The sequence below is a fragment of the Apodemus sylvaticus genome, chromosome X, assembly GCF_947179515.1.
Source record: "Apodemus sylvaticus chromosome X, mApoSyl1.1, whole genome shotgun sequence".
NCBI lineage: Eukaryota > Metazoa > Chordata > Mammalia > Rodentia > Muridae > Apodemus > Apodemus sylvaticus.
Window position 1 is genome coordinate 44,307,655 of NC_067495.1, and position 20,036 is coordinate 44,327,690.

General features: G+C 36.2%; 1 protein-coding gene across 1 annotated transcript in view; it reads left to right on the forward strand.

Moving 5' to 3' along the window:
• The window catches only part of Dmd (dystrophin), a 1,772,476-nt gene that overhangs the window by 141,512 nt on the left and 1,610,928 nt on the right, over positions 1 to 20,036 (forward strand). The gene's annotated exons all lie outside the window — the stretch shown is intronic.

The following is a 20,036-nucleotide window of genomic DNA, read 5'->3' on the forward strand; positions in this document are numbered from 1 at the left end:
CCTTTGGACTTCATGAACTGGCAGAGAATAGATAATGTTTTATCTTTTTGTTATATTACCCTTAACTAAGTTTTATTTTTGTTACCAAAACTACAAATCCAAGTCTGGAGACCAAATATACCCAATGAGATATATTCACATTAGGCCAAGTTTATAAAATTAGTTTGTTATTCATATGCTAACACATTACTACAGTAGTAGAAATTTGAGTGCAGACTTTATGGGATCTGGAAGATAAAAGGAAACTATTACTTGGGCAGAAGGTAAAGAATAGTAAAAATGATAGCTAAATGATCTTTGAAACATTAAGTATTTTGTCTTTTTAAAATTTATTTGCTTATTTAACTTACAACCAAACATTAACCCTGATTTTTCTATCAGAACCTCATTATGAAAATAAATACCCATTTCACATTCTCCCTCTCTTTTTAAGATGATACTTCTAAGTACCACCGCCCATGAACAAAACCCAGTTTAGAAGTAAAGGAGAACAATTTTAGAAGAACTTAGTATGATTTCATTTTAGGTGATTTATACTGTTAATCTAATTTGACTATAGCAGAAAGATTCAAACAAAAGACACAACAGTAAAAAAAATACAAAATAAACCATCTTGGATGATATAATCCAAGGAAGAGTAAAGATACTCCATAGGTAGATAGAATAGTTTATTGGTGACTTCAAACTACTAGTCTGACACTGAGAATAGAAAAGAGTAACTGTTGGGGAAGTATATAGATCTTTATATTGTATTTGCCCCATGGGGTTATATTAATTTATGAAGGCTGTTAAGATTTATCAACAATTGCATGCCTTTGCCAAAGGAAGTTGACAGTTAAAGACAGTTAATGAAGTTAGGGGTTGGCCTAATAAACTGAAATTAGCTTTGGTTCATCCACTAGGAATGAAGAATATATGATTCCCTTTGCCCAATAACAAACTTTCTATTTACCTTACCAGAATCCTTCTATTTAGGATATTCTCACCACAAAACAATTTATGGTTTACTTTTATAAATAATTCATGTGACCCACTTTGGACCAAGCAAGCAGATGGGTTACATTTTCTGACAGTGAACACAGATCGCTGATAATATAAGCCCATCAACTCTCAGGCATAAGTCTCTGTGAGTTTCATACACCTTACCTATTGAAGACAGACATTTAGAAACTTTAATTGAAAGCAGAAAAATTTGTTACTTAGAAAGGATAAAGCTAAACATTTTGTCTCATCTTAGTCGGTATCTGGGTAGGGTCTCATTTAGCAAAATAAATAGAGGAAGGAATGTGTAGTCTTAGCTCAGAGGATCAGTGTAGCTAGTTTCAGTTTCAGGATTTGGTCAAATAGCTTCTAGAATGAGGGAAAGAAGAAAACTATCATTCGATTCTATTTCAAAACAGTAGGTAGCCACTTTAATGTTGAATATCAAGAAGTGCCAGGATAAGGTGTACAAGAACTTATCCAATACTCTGTTTTAATACAAAAAGCAATGTTACAAATTGCTCTAATAATGCCCCCCACTTTACATAACTGGATGAGTTTCACTGTGAAGAGTGTGAGTTCACATTAAAATGGAGTCTACATCTTAGTTTATTAGTACAATAAGAAGTTGTGTTGACAGTTCTCTGGTTACTGATCACTTAAACTGGGTTTCAAGGGTAAAAAGACAGACTTAGGTCTGAAGCCAACTTCTTTGATAGAGAAATGATAATAAAATTAACCCCCTGTGCCAGGATAAAGGCAGGGTTTAGGGAACTCATCTCTTAAATCTCTTAAATTTCTGGTCCCATTTTGGTTTTTCCTGATTTTTGCTCTGAAGAGGAAGGTGATACACAGCAAAATCCCCAATAAGAAACAAAGTAAGAAATAACATGATTTAGACTAGTTGTCTTGATTCAGTTCATTTTCTCTGGCAATAAAAGAATTACAAGTCAAGATCATATCAAGAACATTGTGCAGCATCAGAGACATCTCAAAAGTGGCAAGTACAAACAGTAGTGTAAGAAAGGCTGTTCCTTGGGGATGAGGAGCACACTCATGCAGGAAGTACACAGAAAACAAGACCCTCTGCAATGCAGAGTACAGTGTCAGAAAGCTGGGAACCCAGTCATTTCCTAAGGGCTGGCATCTGACCCACTCCAGGAGTTTTCCTCACCTAATTTATCCTTGGTCAGTTTTTAGACAGTTAGGATGGTTGACTGAGCATATGTTGTACTCATGTCCTGCTCTATCCTTGAACTTATGGAATCAGTCCGACAGCGGTAGGCTTGTTGGCAGAAAACAAAGACAGTTGCGAGCTCTTAGTCTTTTATCTCAAGGAATGAGGGTGAACCTGAATCCATGTTGTGAGTTTGCTACTTTACTCTTACCTTGTCTTAGCTTCTTTACCTATCTGTGTACATACAGTGAGTCCTTCTAAATCCTAATCTTACAGACTAAATTTGTAGGCCAAATTGATTGCTGTTATGGTCTTAAAATACTGACTGCTTTTACCTGCTTCCATCTGACACAGGGTAGAGAGTTAACCTGAGGTTCAACAGACAGCTTGAACCCTAGAGGGGTGTTGATCTGGAGAGCCTTGACAAAGAGACAAGGGTCCCAAGAAGGAGACAACAACCAAAACACCTTGCTGATTTATGAATGGACTCCCTTACTATCAGTATGTGTAGCAGTGATTCTGTCTGACTTCAATGCTCTCTGTTTCATACTTTGCCTTACCCATCTCCACTCTGATTTCTCCCATACCTCCACTGAGTCCTGCTCAATATTTCCTATTCTTTGATAATCTTTTTCAGTAGCTTTTGAACTATTGGGCCCAGCTTGTGCCTCCAAAGAGGTTTAAACCTCAATTGACAACATATAAATGAAAACCATATAATTATCAGTAGAGGAAAATATATTTATTTCACGTAGCCAGATTGGGAAGTAGGAAGAACACCAACTGAACATCCAGAGTTCAATTTTGTGTTTCTGAACTAATATTGCTCTTTATCAAGAGAGTCTAGTGTACATATATAAATAGAAGTACTGTTCATCATGTGGTCCAACCTTCTAAAGTGTGTTTTATTCACCTTATCAGAAATCTTCACAAATATTTAAGAGTGTATGACACCTCATTCATGCACAATAGGTCTCCTCTTCTTCTATCATTTCTCTTCTCTAATCATGAGATTCCTAGGAAAATTTAAATTTCTTGGATCCTGTTCTTTAATTGATGGATTGGAAAAATGAGGCAGGAATACTTTCTCAGAGCATTTCCTTCATCGTTCCCACATATCCATGGAAACTATATCTTCTACTGGAGTTTAAAGTACCTATGAGGTGCTATATCCTCAGAGGAAATTTTATATGTCCTACAACTACTATCAAATGTCAATAGGTCTTGGCTACAAACTGGAACTTTTGATCTAATCTCAATACACACAAAACCATTTTACATGTACAGCCCTTGAACAGGCAGAGTCTCTAAGTTCATATGTATAGAGATCTCACATCTTCATCACATTAATTTGCCCTAGTCCACTTTTTATTCTGGCAGTTAAAATTTTTCCAACTCCCGTTAGGAAAAATGGGTCCTCATGGAATTAAAAATCTTCTATATTCTAAAAAGAAATAGTAAACACTTTGAAATAGAGGTTCAAAGAGCATCAAAAAATCTTCCTCAAAAGCATATTAATTCAGAATTAGTATCTACAGTATATATGATATCCCTCTAAACAGAGTGGAGTATTGATTAGCTGGTATTGCTCTTCTTAGCAATCACAAAATGCTTTACATTCTTAGCTAACAGAAAGTATATCAAAGCTGAACCATTGTTTGTTCCTTCATGAAAACATTCATGTGTATAATCTGAGATATTATTTGAGCTCAAAATAATGTGGATCCCCAGTTTTAAGAAATGTTGGCAAAAACCACAAAAAATAAAAAAAATAAAAAAATAAACAAAAAGAAATGTTGGCATTATAAAGATGAGAGGACCTACAGTTATAACTGAAAAACAAAGTCTCTTCAAAACTAGAGAAAGGGATAGTAAAAATAAGAGTTCCCTCCTTACTGCCATAGTAGCACAGCTTATACAATAGGAAATTTGGAGAAATGTGAATGTGGTAAAATGTTGAATATGAGAGATAAATAGTATTTCTGTCCAAGCATCCTGCATAGGTTATACTAAGGTAGAAATCACTCTGGTTCACTATTAACCTCTCCTGTAGAAAATATTAGGTTATGAAGAAATGGACCCTCAGGTAGACATGAGCTTTCTACATTACTCCTTCCTAGCAAAGAATGACTTTGACAGCACAGTTACTTCTTTATTCCTTCATAATGCAGATTAATATAGAAAATCATGCATTCTCAGAGATAGATAATATTTCTACATAATCCTTCTACATGAGACAGATGGAGTTGGAGTTTCACTAGATCATTCATATCCTCCTCATTAGGACAGGTCAAGATTAGAACAACAAAGAGTAGAGAGATGTTGAATATTTTTCATGCCTCCATAGACAGACAGATTTAGGGAGCACACAAGTTCACTCCTGACATTGTCCATAGTACAGATCATGTTAGGTTAACATGGTTTCTTAGAGACAGACATTAGACAACTCAAATCCTTTTCCATAGCACACTGTGACATGAACTCTTTCCTTCTTACCAATACTCTTCAAATCACTGTTACAGAATCTGATTTCTGAAAGACAGACACTAGCTCACTCAAGTCTCTTAATTAGGACAGAATGAGATTGAATGCACATAATATCTCTATCAACATTATATACAGAGATAATTAGAATTGTGAAAATCTAAAATCTGAGAGATATATACTACCTTTCAAACATAATGGGGGACAAATATTAGAAGAACTCAGTATGAAGACATATTAAGTTATTTCTTTTTTAATCTCTTCTTTCTAGAACTGAGAGTTTCAAACACAAGTCAGAACAGTACAAATGAACAAAATAACCGTCTTGAATGATATAATCCAAGACAGAGTGAGGATACTTTATTTGTAAATAGAAAAGGTTCTTGGTGGCCTCCAACTACCAGTCTTTTTCTGATTATAGAAAACACTAAACGTTGTCCAAGTATGTTGATTTTATATTGTAGTTGCCCCTTTATGTTTCTATGAATTGTTGGAGATTGTTAAGGATTTTCAACAAGTCCATGCCTCTGCCCAGGAAAATTGACAGTTGTAGGCAGTTAATGGAGTTAGTGCCTGGAAAAGAATAATTGGCCTTAGTATATCCCCTAGGATTGTTTTGACCAATAACCATATTTAAGTTAAGTTTTTGTTAGAATGGATTTATGTGAACATATTTAGAATGATCTTAATGTGTATGAGTCTAGGACTCCAATTAGAAAATTAATTATACCAAGGGAGGAAATCATAACGTTGGCTCTGCAGAGCACAGTTGCTGTCATCAGTTTCAGGATTGTCAAATAGCTTCTAGGGTGAGGGAGTTAAGAAACTATCATTGAATTATTTTTCAAATCAGTAGTGGGCCTCTCACATTGAACATGGAGGGATTTTCAGGATAATACATACAGGAACTTATTCAATAATCTCTCTGCCTACATAGGGAGAGCAATTTTGCAAATTTCAATATACAATGTCCATCCTTTAGGCACCTGGATCAGTTTCACCAAGAACAGTGGAAGGTAACATTACTATGGAGTGTAGGTTTTAGGTAATTAGCACAATTTGAATTTGTGTTAACTGGTCTCTGGTTATTGATCAATTAAACTGTCTTCCTAGGGTACAAAGACTGAAATGGGCCTGAGTAGGCCCTCTTTCTTTATAAAGAAAGACATAAAATTAAACTTATGTGCCAGGATGAAGGAAGGGAATAGGTATAGGCAACTTACTTGTCAAATTTATTGTCCCCTTAAGGTTTTCCTGAATTTGTGATTTGATGGTTTTGTGATGTCCAAGAGAAACGCTGGACATGAAAAATGACCCAGAACCTGACTCAGGCTAAGGGTCTTGAGTGGGTTTATTTTCTCTGTCAATTTAAGAATTTTATAATTAGAAGTCTTCATTCACAGCATGGAGCAGCACAGACATCTCAATAGTAGCAAACAGAACAGTAGTTTGAGACAAAGTATCTACTGGTAATGAGGACCACACACATGCAGGAAGTCCAAAGAGAGAATAACTTTCTGCAAAGGTCAGAGGAGACTCAGAAAGCTGGAAACCCAGTCACATCTCAAGGGCTGTCAATTGAAAGCCCGTGGTACCTTTTCCCCTTTATTTAATATTGGTTAGTTTTTAGACAGTTAGGATGATTGAGTTGCATATATTTTATAGATATCCTGCTCAAGCCGTGAACTTATGAAGTCAGTCCATCAGCAGGAGAATTACTGTCAGGAAATAATATTAATGACAGTGGTTTTTAGCTCCTGGTCTTTTTTTTTTTTTTTTTTTTTTTTTTTTTTTTTTTTTTTTTTTTTTTTTTGATGTCAGGAGGGTAAAAGAAGGGCAATTTTGTGAGTTTAACACATGTATTACATTGTCTTAGCTTTGCTACTTATCTGTCTTACAATAAGTATTTCTAATACCTAGGCCCCCAGATCAAACTTAGCAGTCATTTTCAAGCTGTTATGGGCTTGAGAATACTGATTGCCCTTAACTGTTATCACCTGACCTTGGGTAGATGAGGGGAGGGTCAAAGGTCAAGGTCCCTAGAGGAGTGTTCATCTATGAGGCCTTGATAAATCTTAACTGATAGGAAGGATACAGAATAGGAGACAACAATGAGATCACCTTAGTGACCTAGCCCCTGCTTTTCTCCCTATCTGCACACCTACCATGGAGTCTCTCTGACCCCTAGTCTCTCAGTTTGGTACTTTAGGTACCCCATCTCCACTCCTACTTCTCACATGTCTCCTCTGTTTTCCACTCACAATTTCATTTTTTCCCTATTTTCTTCAGGTGTTTTTGGATTATTATTTCTCAACCTGTCGCCTAAACCAGGTTTAGACATATAATTCCAACATGTAAAATGAAAGCATGAAATTAACAGTACAAAGAAAATTTAATTTTTCTATGCCCACATCAGGAAGAGGGAAGTAAAGGAACTGAATTTCTCAAGGTACACTTTGGTATCCAGAACTGACATTAAAATTTCAAAAGAGAGCCTAGGTTACAGAGATGTAAATCAGTTTCCTGTTGAAAATGTGGTCCAAGCCTGAGAAGTCTGTGCTTTATTCACCCTGAAGGGTATCTTGACAAGTTGTTAGGATTGTATGATATCTTGTTCAAAGAAACAAGTTCCTCTCTGCAAGGGCCATTTTTTTTCCTTATTTCAGGATGCGATTTTATAGAAATCCTCTTTTCTTAGAGCTCACTCATTAAATAGTGTGATTGTCAAAATAGGACAGGAGCATCTTTTTAGAGCATGTTCATTTCATCCAATCTGTTAGACCTTTACTGCTGCCACATGTCCTTGGAAATTTTATCAGTTAGTGCATCATAAACCACCTATGAGAAACTACATACTTATAAGAATCAAACCAGCCTCAACAGGTCTAGCTGAAAGACAGGAATTGTTATCTATCCTCAATATACTCTAAACTACTCAATGGTTGATATTCTACTGGTACTGTCCCTGAATAGGTAATTTTCTCTATTCATGGGTGAAGTGATCTTGTTAAATCCTAATCAGAGGGATCAGCTCCAGTCCTCTTTGACTTGTGGCAGTTAAAACATTACTTCCCACCATTCATCCTTCATGAACTCTACTGAGGTAGAGAGCACTCTAGTTTACACCTAACCACTCTCGAGAGAAATGTCAGGTTAGGAAGATATAAATCTCCAGGGAGACATGAGCTTTTTCAAATGCTCCTTTGTAGGACAGAATGAGTTTGACAGGACAGTAGTTCACTCTTCTTCTGCTTCATAGTATAGATTAAGGTAGGAAAACTTGCATTCTCAGAGACAGATATTTCACAAATACTTCCTATTTGAGACAGATAGAGGTGGAGTTTCAATAGCTATTCCCTATATTCCTCATTAAGACAGATGAAGGTTAGAATCACATGTATTAAGGAGTTGTTAACTCCTGCCATGCCTCCATAGGATAGACTGAGTTAGGCAGCACAATATTTTATTCCTGACATCCTCCTTAGGAGAGACCACATTAGGCCAATTTGGATGTTCAGAGATAGAAAGTGTCTTTCTCAAAGCCTCTTCCTTAGTATACTGTATGTGAAACTCTCTCTTTCACTTGTATCCTCTTCAAATCAGTGTTAGAGAATCAGGTTTCTGAGAGACAGACAAGCTCCCTCAAGCCTCATACTTAGATCAGAATGAGAATGAAGGGAAACTCATTCTAATCTATCTTTATCCAAAGAACACATTAAAATTTAGACAATCTAAAATCTGAGAGGTAAGTTAATTGGCACCTAGATATTTAATAAAGCAAGGAGAACAAAATTTACAAGAATACAGCTGTGGTCATATTCAATCATTTTTAATCTCTTTTGACTCTAACAGAAATATTCAAACAAAAGACAGCACATTGAGAATAACAAAATAAACCATCTTACGTGATTCAACCCAAGGCAGAGTGAACAAATCTGTGGGAAGAAAAGATTTTTGATGGCCTCAAAATATTGGTCTGCCTTTGAGAATAGAAAACAGTAACTGTTGGGAAAGTATGTACAGTTTAAAATGTAATTGCCTGCATGTGGTTCTATGAAATCAATCTGGATTTTCAGAATAATTTATAAATCCATGCTTATGCAAATGGAAGGTGACTGTTGATGGCAGTTAAAAGCTGATAAGCAGAAATCAGCCTTAGGAAAATCCCCTAGGAATGCTCAATATAGGAATCCCTTTGCCCCATAATAAGATTTCTTTTTGCCTTAGACAGAGTCCTTCTATATACTTTGTATTAAAGGACATGCCATTATTTGGGGTGGCATTGGACAAAATGACTGTCTTGTATTACCAAATAAATCAGAGGTGATAGAGTGGGAGGATAAGAAAGATAAGGAGATGAAAAATTCATTAGGATTAGGCAGGTCTTTGGGTACAGTTAGAGTTCGTTGGTGTTATGTAGTTACATTAAACAAGATGGAGGCAAGCCACAAGACTGCTTCCATCTTGTTGAGGGCATAATCCAAGACAGTGACAAAGCAGATTGTTATAATTTTCTGACAGTGAATCCAGCCCCCTGATAATATGAGCCCACTGCCTATCATGGATAGGTCTCTCTGTGTTTCATAAATCTTATCTATTAAATACTGACATTTAGAGGCTTTAAGTGAAAGCAGAATATTTTGAAAAATGGAAAGGGTATCTTACTGGGTATGTTGGTATGACCCTAGTTAGCAAAATAAATAGAGGAAGGGAATCATAGTCTTAGCAAATTCACATAATGCTTCACATTCTTAGCTAACAGGAAGTATATCAAAGCTGAACCATTGTTTGTTCCTTCATAAAAATATTCATGTATATTTTTTGAGATATTATTTAAGCTCAAAATAATGTGGTTCCCCAGTTTTAAGAAATGTTGGCAAATAACACAAAAAATTAAAAGAAAATAAAAATAAAAAATAAACAAAAGTAATGTTGGCATTATAAAGATGAGAGGACCTACAGTTATAACTGAAAAACAAAGACTCCTCAATACTAGAGAAAGAGATGGTAAACACAAGAACTCCCTCCTTACTGCCATATTAGGACAGCTTATATAATAGGAAAATTGGAAAAATGTGAATGTAGTAAAATTTTGAATATGATAGATAAATAGTAGTCCGGTCCAAGCATCGTGCATAGGCTATACTAAGGTTGAAATCACTCTGGTTCACTAATAATCTCTGGTAGAAAATATTAGATTAACATGAAATGGATCCTCAGGTAGACATGAGATTTCTTCATTAATCCTTCTTAGCAAAGAATGGGTTTGACAGTACAGTCTCTATTCCTTTATAATGCAGATTAATATAAAAAATCATGCATTCTCAAAGATAGATAATATTTCTACATAATCCTTCTACATGAGACAGATGGAGTTGGAGTTTCACTAGATCATTCATATCCTCCTCATTAGGACAGGTCAAGATTAGAACAACAAAGAGTAGAGAGATGTTGAATATTTTTCATGCCTCCATAGACAGACAGATTTAGGGAGCACACAAGTTCACTCCTGACATTGTCCATAGTACAGATCATGTTAGGTTACCATGGTCTCTTAGAGATAGACATTAGACAACTCAAATCCTTTTCCATAGCACACTGTGACATGAACTCTTTCCTTCTTACCAATACTCTTCAAATCACTGTTACAGAATCTGATTTCTGAAAGACAGACACTAGCTCACTCAAGTCTTTTAATTAGGAAAGAATGAGATTGAATGCACACAACATCTCTATCAACATTATATACAAAGATTATTAGAATTGTGAAAATCTAAAATCTGAGCGATATATAATACCTCTCACATAGATTTTTCAAACATAATGGGGGACTAATATTAGAAGAACTCAGTATGAGGACATATTAAGTTATTTCTTCATTAATCTCTTCTGTCTAGAACTGAAAGTTTCAAACACAAGTCAGAGCAGTACAAATGATCAAAATAACCATCTTGAATGATATAATCCAAGATAGAGTGAGGATACTTTATTTGTAAATAGAAAAGGTTCTTGGTGGACTCCAACTACCAGTCTTTTTCTGATTATAGAAAACAGTAAACGTTGTCCAAGTATGTTGATTTTATATTGTAGTTGCCCCTTTGTGTTTCTATGAATTGTTGGAGATTGTTAAGGATTTTCAACAAGTCCATGCCTCTGCCCAGGAAAATTGACAGTTGTAGGCAGTTAATGGAGTTAGTGGTTTGCATGGAAAAGAATAATTGGCCTTAGTATATCCCCTAGGATTGCTGAATATAGGATTACCTTTGACCAATAACCAGATTTAAGTTAATATTGCCAGAATCTATTGATGATATTCTAAATAACACCCAAATTTTAGGGCATACTTTGGACCAAACAAAGTCTGTTGTTGCCTAATTAATCAGAAGATAGATTGAGGGAGTAGCAGAGAATGACAAGCTGAGGAAGGACTCTTTTATACTAGGAAGTTCTTTGGGAACAGTTACAGTTGTTTGATGTTATGTGGTTACATTAAACAATAAAGAGGCAGGTCACAAGATTTCTTCCATCTTGATGAGGTCATAATTCAAGATGATGAAGGAACAGATGATTAGGTTTTCTGACATTGAACCCTAATCCTTGATAATATGAGTTCACTGACAATAAGTCATAGGTCTTGGTGAAAGTCATACACGTTTTCTATTAAAGTCAGATATTTAGAGGCTTTAATTGAATGTAGAAAATTTTGTGTTTTAGAATGGATTTATGTGAACATGTTTAGTATGATCTTAATGTGTATGTGTCTAGGCCTCCAACTAGGAAATTAATTATACAAAAGGAGGAAATCATAACCTAGGCTCTGCAGAGCACAGTTGCTGTCATCAGTTTCAGGATTGTCAAATAGCTTCTAGGCTGATGTATGGAAGAAATTATCATTGAATTATTTTTCAAATCACTTTTTGGCCTCTCACATTGAACATTAAGGAATTTTCAGGATAATATAGATAATATATACAGGAACTTATTCATCCATCCGTTTGCCTACATAGGGAGAGCAATTTTGCAAATTTCTATATGAAATGTGCATCCTTTAGGCACCTGGATTAGTTTCACCATGAACAGTGGAAGGTAACATTACTATGGAGTGTAGATATTAGGTAATTAGCACAATTTGAATTTGTGTTTAGTGGTCTCTGGTTATTGATCAATTAAACTGTCTTCCTAGGGTACAAAGACTGAAATGGGCCTGAGTAGGCCCTCTTTCTTTAGAAAGAAAGACATAAAATTAAACCTATGTGCCAGGATGAAGGAAGGGAATAGGTATAGGCAACTTGTCAAATTTACTGTCCCCTTAAGGTTTTCCTGAATTTGTGGTTTGATGGTTTTGGTGATCTCCACGAGAAATGCTGGACATGAAAAAATGACACAGAACCTGACTCAGGCTAAGGGTCTTGAGTGGGTTTATTTTCTATGTCAATTAAAGAATTTTATAATTAGAAGTCTTCACTCACAGCATGGAGCAGTATAGACATCTCAAAAGTAGCAAACAGAACAGTAGTTTGAGACAAGGTATCTGCTGGTAATGAGGTCCACACACATGCAGGAAGTCCACAGAGAGAATAACTTTCTTCAAAGGTCAGAGGAGACTCAGAAAGCTGGAAACCCAGTCACATCTCAAGGGCTGTCAATTGAAAGCCCTTGGTACATTTTCCCCCTTATTTAATATTCATTAGATTTAAGACAATTAGGATGTTTGATTGAGTTGCATATATTTTATAGATATCCTGCTCTAGCCTTGAACTTATGAAAGCAGTCCATCAGCAGGAGGTTTATTGGCAGGAAATAATAATAATGAAACTGGTTTTGAGCTCCTGGTCTTTTATTTGATTTCAGGAGAGTAAAAGAGGTGCAAAAAAAAAACATTGTCTTGGTTTTCTATTTCTGTCTTCTAATAATAAGTCTTTCTAATACCTAGGCCCCCAGATCAAACTTAGCAGTCATTTTCAAGCTGTTATGGGCTTGAGAATACTGATTGCCCTTAACTGTTATCAACTGACTTTGGGTAGATGAGGGGAGGGTCAAAGGACAAGGTCCCTAGAGGAGTGTTCATCTATGGGACCTTGATAAATATTAACTGATACCAAGGATACAGAATAGGAGACAACAATGGGATCACCTTTGTAACCTAGACATTGCTTCTCTCCCTATCTGCACACTTACCATGGAGTCTCTCTGACTCCTAGTCTCCCAGTTTGGTACTTTAGGTACCCCATCTCCACTCCTACTTCTCACATGTCTCCTCTGTTTTCCACTCACAATTTCATTTTTTTCCCTATTTACTTCAGGTGTTTTTGAATTATTTTACTCAACCAGTTGCCTAAACCAGGTTTAGACATATAATGCCAACATGTAAAATGAAAGCATGAAATTAACAGTACAAATAAAATTTAATGTTTCTATGCCCACATCAGGAAGAGGGAGGTACAGGAACTGAATCTCTCCAGGTAACCTTTGGGATCCTGAACTGACATTAAAATTTCAAAAGAGAGCCTAGGTTACAGAGATGTAAATCATTTTCCTGTTGAAAATGTGGTCCAAGCCTGAGCAGTCTGTGCTTTATTCACCCTGAAAGGTATCTTGACAAGTTGTTATGATTGTATGATATCTTGTTCAAAGAAACAAGTTCCCCTATTTTTTTTTTTCCTCTCAGGATGCGATTCTTACAGAAATTCTCTTTTCTTAGAGCTCACTCATTCAATAGTGGGATTGTCAAAATAGGACAAGAGTATCTTTATAGAGCGTGTTCATTTCATCCAATCTGTTAGACCTTTACTGCTGCCACATGTCCTCGGAAATTTTATCATTTAGTGGAGCATAAACAACCTGTGAGAAACTACATACTTATAAGAAACAAACCACCCTCAACAGGTCTAGCTGAAAGACAGGAATTGTTATCTATCCTCAATATACTCTAAACTACTCAATGGTTGATATTCTACTGGTACTGTCCCTGAATAGGTAATTTTCTCCATTCATGGGTGAAGTGATCTTGTTAAATCCTAATCAGAGGGATCAGCTCCAGTCCTCTTTGACTTGTGGCAGTTAAAACATTACTTCCCTCCATTCATCCTTCATAAACTCTACTGAGGTAGAGAGCACTCTAGTTTACACCTACCCACTCTTGAGAGAAATGTCAGGTTAGGAAGATATGAATCTCCAGGGAGACATGAGCTTTCTCAATGCTCCTTTGTAGGACAGAATGAGTTTGACAGGACAGTAGTTCACTCTTCTTCTGCTTCATAGTATAGATTAAGGTAGGAAAACTTGCATTCTCAGAGACAGATATTTCACAAATACTTCCTATTTGAGACAGATAGAGGTGGAGTTTCAATAGCTATTCCCTATATTCCTCATTAAGACAGATGAAGGTTAGAATCACATGTATTAAGGAGTTGTTAACTCCTGCCATGCCTCCATAGGATAGACTGAGTTAGGCAGCACAATATTTTATTCCTGACATCCTCCTTAGGAGAGACCACATTAGGCCAACTTGGATGTTCAGAGATAGAAAGTGTCTTTCTCAAAGCCTCTTCCTTAGTATACTGTATGTGAAACTCTCTCTTTCACTTGTATCCTCTTCAAATCAGTGTTAGAGAATCAGGTTTCTGAGAGACAGACAAGCTCCCTCAAGCCTCATACTTAGATCAGAATGAGAATAAAGGCAAACTTATTCTAATCTATCTTTATCCACAGAACACATTAAAGTTTAGATAATCTCAAATCTGAGATATAAGTTAATTGTCACCTAGATATTTTATAAATCAAAGGAGAACAAAATTTACAAGAATACAGCTGTGGTCATATGCAATCATTCTTAATCTCTTTTGACTCTAACACAAATATTCAAACAAAAGACAGCACAATGAGAAAAACAAAATAAACCATCTTAGATGATACAACCTAAGGCAGAGTGAAAAAATGTATGGGTAGAAAAGATTTTTGGTGGCCTCAAACTATTGGTCTGCCTTTTAGAGTAGAAACCAGTAACTGTTGGAAAAGTATGTAGAGTTTAAATATGTAATTGCCTCCATGTGGCTCTATGAAATCAATCTTGATTTTCAGAATAATTTACAAATCCATACTTATGCAAATGGAAGGTGACTGTTGATGGCAGTTAAAAGCTGATAAGCAGAAATCAGCCTTAGGAAAATCCCCTAGGGATGCTCAATATAGGAATCCCTTTGCCCCATAATAAGATTTCTGTTTACCTTAGACAGAGTGCTTCTATTTACTTTGTATTAAAGGGCATGCCATTATTTGGGGTGGCATTGGACAAAATGACTGTCTTGTATTACCAAATAAATCAGAGGTGATAGAGTGGGAGGATAAGAAAGATAAGGAGATGAAAAATTCATTAGGATTAGGCAGGTCTTTGGGTATAGTTAGAGTTGGTTGTTGTTATGTAGTTACATAAAACAAGATGGAGGCAAGCCACAAGACTGCTTCCATCTTGTTGAGGGCATAATCCAAGATAGTGACAAAACAGATGGTTATAATTTTCTGACAGTGAATCCAGCCCCCTGATAATATGAGCCCACTGCTTATCATGGATAGGTTTCTCTTTGTTTCATAAATCTTATCTATTAAATACTGACTTTTAGAGGCTTTAAGTGAAAGCAGAACATTTTGAAAAATGGAAAGGGTATCTTACTGGGTATGTTGGTAGGACCCTAGTTAGCAAAATAAATAGAGGAAGGAAATCATAGTCTTAGCTCAGAGGAGCAGAGGATCTATATTCAGTTTCAGTATTCTGTAGAATAGCTTCTAGGATGAAGGAGAGAAGAAAACTTTCATTCAATTCTATTTCAAAATGGATTTGGCCTCTCTAATATGGAACATCAAGGAAGCATCAGGATAATTCATACATGAACCTGTTCATCATCCCATCTGTCTCCACACAGAGAGCACTTTTATTAATTTTGCAACAATGCCCCACCTATAGGAACGTGGATCCATTTTATCATGAACCATGTGATGTCACTTTACTCTCGAGAATTAGGTTATTAGTGTAGGTTGGAGTTGTCTTTACTGGTCCCTGGTTACTGAACAGTGAAACTGGCTTTAGAGTAAAAAGACAGAGGTGGGTCGAAGGAGACCCCGTTTGTTAGAGAGATGATAAAATAATTAACCCCTTGGGCCAGGGTGCCGGAATCCCAGGTGAGTTGGGATTTGATTGGGATTGCACTGAATCTGTATATTGCTTTTGGCAAGATGGTCATTTTAACTATATTAATCCTGCTGATCAACGAGCATGGCAGATCTTTCCATTTTCTGGGGTCTTTTTTGATTTCCTTCTTCAGAGACCTGAAGTTCTTGTCATATAGGTCTTTCACTTGTTTGGTTAGAGTCACACCAAGATACTTTATATTGTTTGTGGCTATTGTGAAGGGGGTCATTTCCCTAACTTCTTTATCAGTCTGCTTATCCTTTGAGTATAGGAAGGCTACTGATTTGCTTGAGTTGATTTTATAGCCAGCCACTTTGCTGAAGTTGTTTATCAGCTGTAGGAGTTCTCTGGTGGAGGTTTTCGGGTTACTTAAGTAGACTATCATGTCATCTGCAAATAGTGATAATTTGACTTCTTCCTTTCCAATTTGTATCCCTTTGACTTCCTTATGTTGTCTAATTGCTCTATCTAGAACTTCAAGTACTATATTGAAAAGATATGGAGAGAGAGGACAGTCTTGTCTAGTCCCTGATTTTAGTGAGATTGCTTCATGTTTCTCTCCTTTTTGTTTGATGTTGGCTACCGGTTTGCTGTATATTGCATTAGTGATGTTTAGGTATGGGCCTTGAATTCCTGTTCTTTCCAAGACCTTTAGCATGAAAGGATGAATTTTGTCAAATGCTTTTTCTGCATCTAATGAGATGATCATATGGTTTTTTTCTTTGAGTTTGTGTATGTAGTGGATAGCATTGATGGATTTCTGTATATTGAACCATCCCTGCATCCCTGGGATGAAGCCTACTTGATCATGGTGGATGATTGTTTTGATGTGTTCTTGGATTTGATTGGCAAGAATTTTATTAAGTATTTTTGCCTCAATATTCATAAGAGAAATTGGCCTGAAGTTCTCTTTCTTTGTTGGATCTTTGTGTGGTTTTGGTATCAGCGTAATTGTGGCTTCATAGAACGAGTTGGTTAGAGTTCCTTCTGTTTTTATTTTGTAGAATAGTTTGAAGAGTATTGGTATTAGGTCTTCTATGAAGGTCTGATAGAATTCTGCACTGAAGCCATCTGGTCCTGTGCTTTTTTTTTGTTAGGAGACTTTCTATGACCCTTTTTATTTCTTCAGGTGTTATAGGACTGTTTAGATGATCTATTTGATCCTGATTTAGTTTTGGTGTCGGATATCTGTCTAGGAAACTGTCCATTTCGTCTAGATTCTCCAGTTGTGTTGGTTATAGGCTTTTGTAGTAGGATCTGATGGTTTTTTGAATTTCCTCAGTTTCTGTTGTTATATCTCCCTTTTCATTTCTAAGTTTGTTAATCTGAATACTGTCTCTGTGCCCTTTGGTTAGTCTGGCTAAGGGTTTATCTATCTTGTTGATTTTCTCAAAGAACCAGCTCCTGGTTTTATTGATTCTTTGTATGGTTCTCTTTGTTTCTACTTGATTGATTTTGGCCCTGAGTTTGATGATTTACTGCCTTCTACTCCTCCTTGGTGAAATAGCGGCTTTTTGTTCCAGGGCTTTCAAGTGTGTCATTAAGATGTTAGTGTATGCTCTCTCCATTTTCTTTTTGGAGGCACTCATGGCTATGGGTTTTCCTCTTAGCACTGCTTTCATTGTGTTCCATAGATTTGGGTATGTTTTGTCTTCCTTTTCATTAAATTCTAAAAAGTCTTTAATTTCTTTCTTTATTTCTTCCTTGACCAAGATATCATAGAGTAGAAAATTGTTCAGTTTCCACGTGTATGTATGTTTTCTGTTGTTTTAAAGTTATTTCTTTTTTAATCTATTTTGTCAAGAACTGAAAGTTTCAAACACAAGTCAGAACACTACAAATGAACAAAATAACCATTTTGAATGATAAAATCCAAGATAGAGTAAGGATACTTTATTTGTAAATAGAAAAGGTTCTTGGTGGACTCCAACTACCAGTCTTCTTCTGAATATAGAAAACAGTAAACGCTGTCCAAGTATGTTGATTTTATATTGTAGTTGCCCCTTTGTGTTTTTATGAATTTTTGGAGATTGTTAAGGATTTTCAACAAGTCCATGCCTCTGCCCAGGAAAATTGACAGTTGTAGGCAGTTAATGGAGTTAGTGGTTTGCCTGGAAAAGGATAATTGACCTTAGTATATCGCCTAGGATTGCTGAATATAGGATTACCTTTGACTAATAACTAGATTTAAGTTAATATTGCCAGAATCTATTGATGACATTCTAAATAACACCCAAATTTTAGGGCATACTTTGGACCAAACAAAGTCTGTTGTTGCCTAATTAATCAGAAGATAGATTGAGGGAGTAGCAGAGAATGACAAGCTGAGGAAGGACTCTTTTATACTAGGAAGTTCTTTGGGTACAGTTACAGTTGTTTGATGTTATGTGGTTACATTAAACAATAAAGAGGCAGGTCACAAGATTTCTTCCATCTTGATGAGATCATAATTCAAGATGATGAAGGAACAGATGATTAGGTTTTCTGACAGTGAACCCTAATCCTTGATAATATGAGTTCATTGACAATAAGTCATAGGTCTCCGTGAAAGTCATATAGTTTTTCTATTAAAGTCAGATATTTAGAGGGCTTAATTGAATGCAGAAAATTGTGTGTGTTAGAATGGATTTATGTGAACATGTTTAGTATGATCTTAATGAGTATGTGTCTAGGTCTCCAATTAGAAAATTAATTATACCAAAGGAGGAAATCATACCCTTGGCTCTGCAGAGCACAGTTGCTGTCATCAGTTTCAGGATTGCCAAATAGCTTCTAGGGTGAGGGAGGGAAGAAACTATCATTGAATTATTTTTCAAATCAGTAGTGGGTCTCTCACATTGAACATGGAGGGATTTTCAGGATAATATATACAGGAACTTATTCAACAATATCTCTGCCTATATAAGGAGAGCAATTTTGCAAATTTCAGTACAAAATTTCCATCCTTTAGGCACCTGGATTACTTTCACCAAGAACAGTGGAAGGTAACATTACTATGGAGTGTAGGTATTAGGTAATTAGCACAATTTGAATTTGTGTTTACTGGTCTCTGTTTATTGATCAATTAAACTGTCTTCCTAGGGTACAAAGACTGAAATGGGCCTGAGTAGGCCTTCTTTCTTTAGAATGAAAGACATAAAATTAAACCTATGTGCCAGGATGAAGGAAGGGAATAGGTATAGGCAACTTACTTGTCAAATTTACTGTCCCCTTAAGGTTTTCCTGGATTTGTGATTTGATGGTTTTGGTGATCTCCAAGAGAAACGCTGGACATGAAAATATGACCCAGAACCTGACTCAGGCTAAGCGACTTGAGTGGGTTTATTTTCTCTGTCAATTAAAGAATTTTATAATTTGAAGTCTTCATTCACAGCATGGAGCAGCACAGACATCTCAAAAGTAGCAAACAGAACAGTAGGTTGAGATAAAGTATCTACTGGTAATGAGGACCACACACATGCAGGAAGTCCAAAGAGAGAATAACTTTCTGCAAAGGTCAGAGGAGACTCAGAAAGCTGGAAACCCAGTCACATCTCAAGGGCTGTCAATTGAAAGCCCGTGGTACCTTTTCCACCTTATTTAATATTGGTTAGTTTTTAGACAGTTGGGATGATTGAGTTGAATATATTTTATAGATATCCTGCTCTAGCCTTGAACTTATGAAGTCAGTCCATCAGCAGGAGGGTTACTGACAGGAAATAATAATAATGACAGTGGTTTTGAGCTCTTGGTCTTTTATTTGATGTCATCAGGGTAAAAGGGGAGCAATTTTGTGAGTTTCCCACATGTATTACATTGTCTTGGCTTTACTACTTATCTGTCTTCCAATAATAAATCTTTCTAATACCTAGGCCCCAAGATCAAACTTAGCAGTCATTTTCAAGCTGTTATTGGCTTGAGAATACTGACTGCCCTTAACTGTTATCACCTGACCTTGGGTAGATGAGGGGAGGGTCAAAGGTCAAGGTCCCTAGAGGAGTGTTCATCTATGGGGCCTTGATAAATCTTAACTGATAGCAAGGATACAGAATAGGAGACAACAATGAGATCACCTTTGTGAGCTAGCCATTGCTTCTCTCCCTATGTGCACACCTACCATGGAGTCCCTCTGATTCCTAGTCTCCCAGTTTGGTACTTTAGGTACCCCATCTCCACTCCTACTTCTGACATGTCTCCTCTATTTTCCACTCACAATTTCATTTCTTCCCT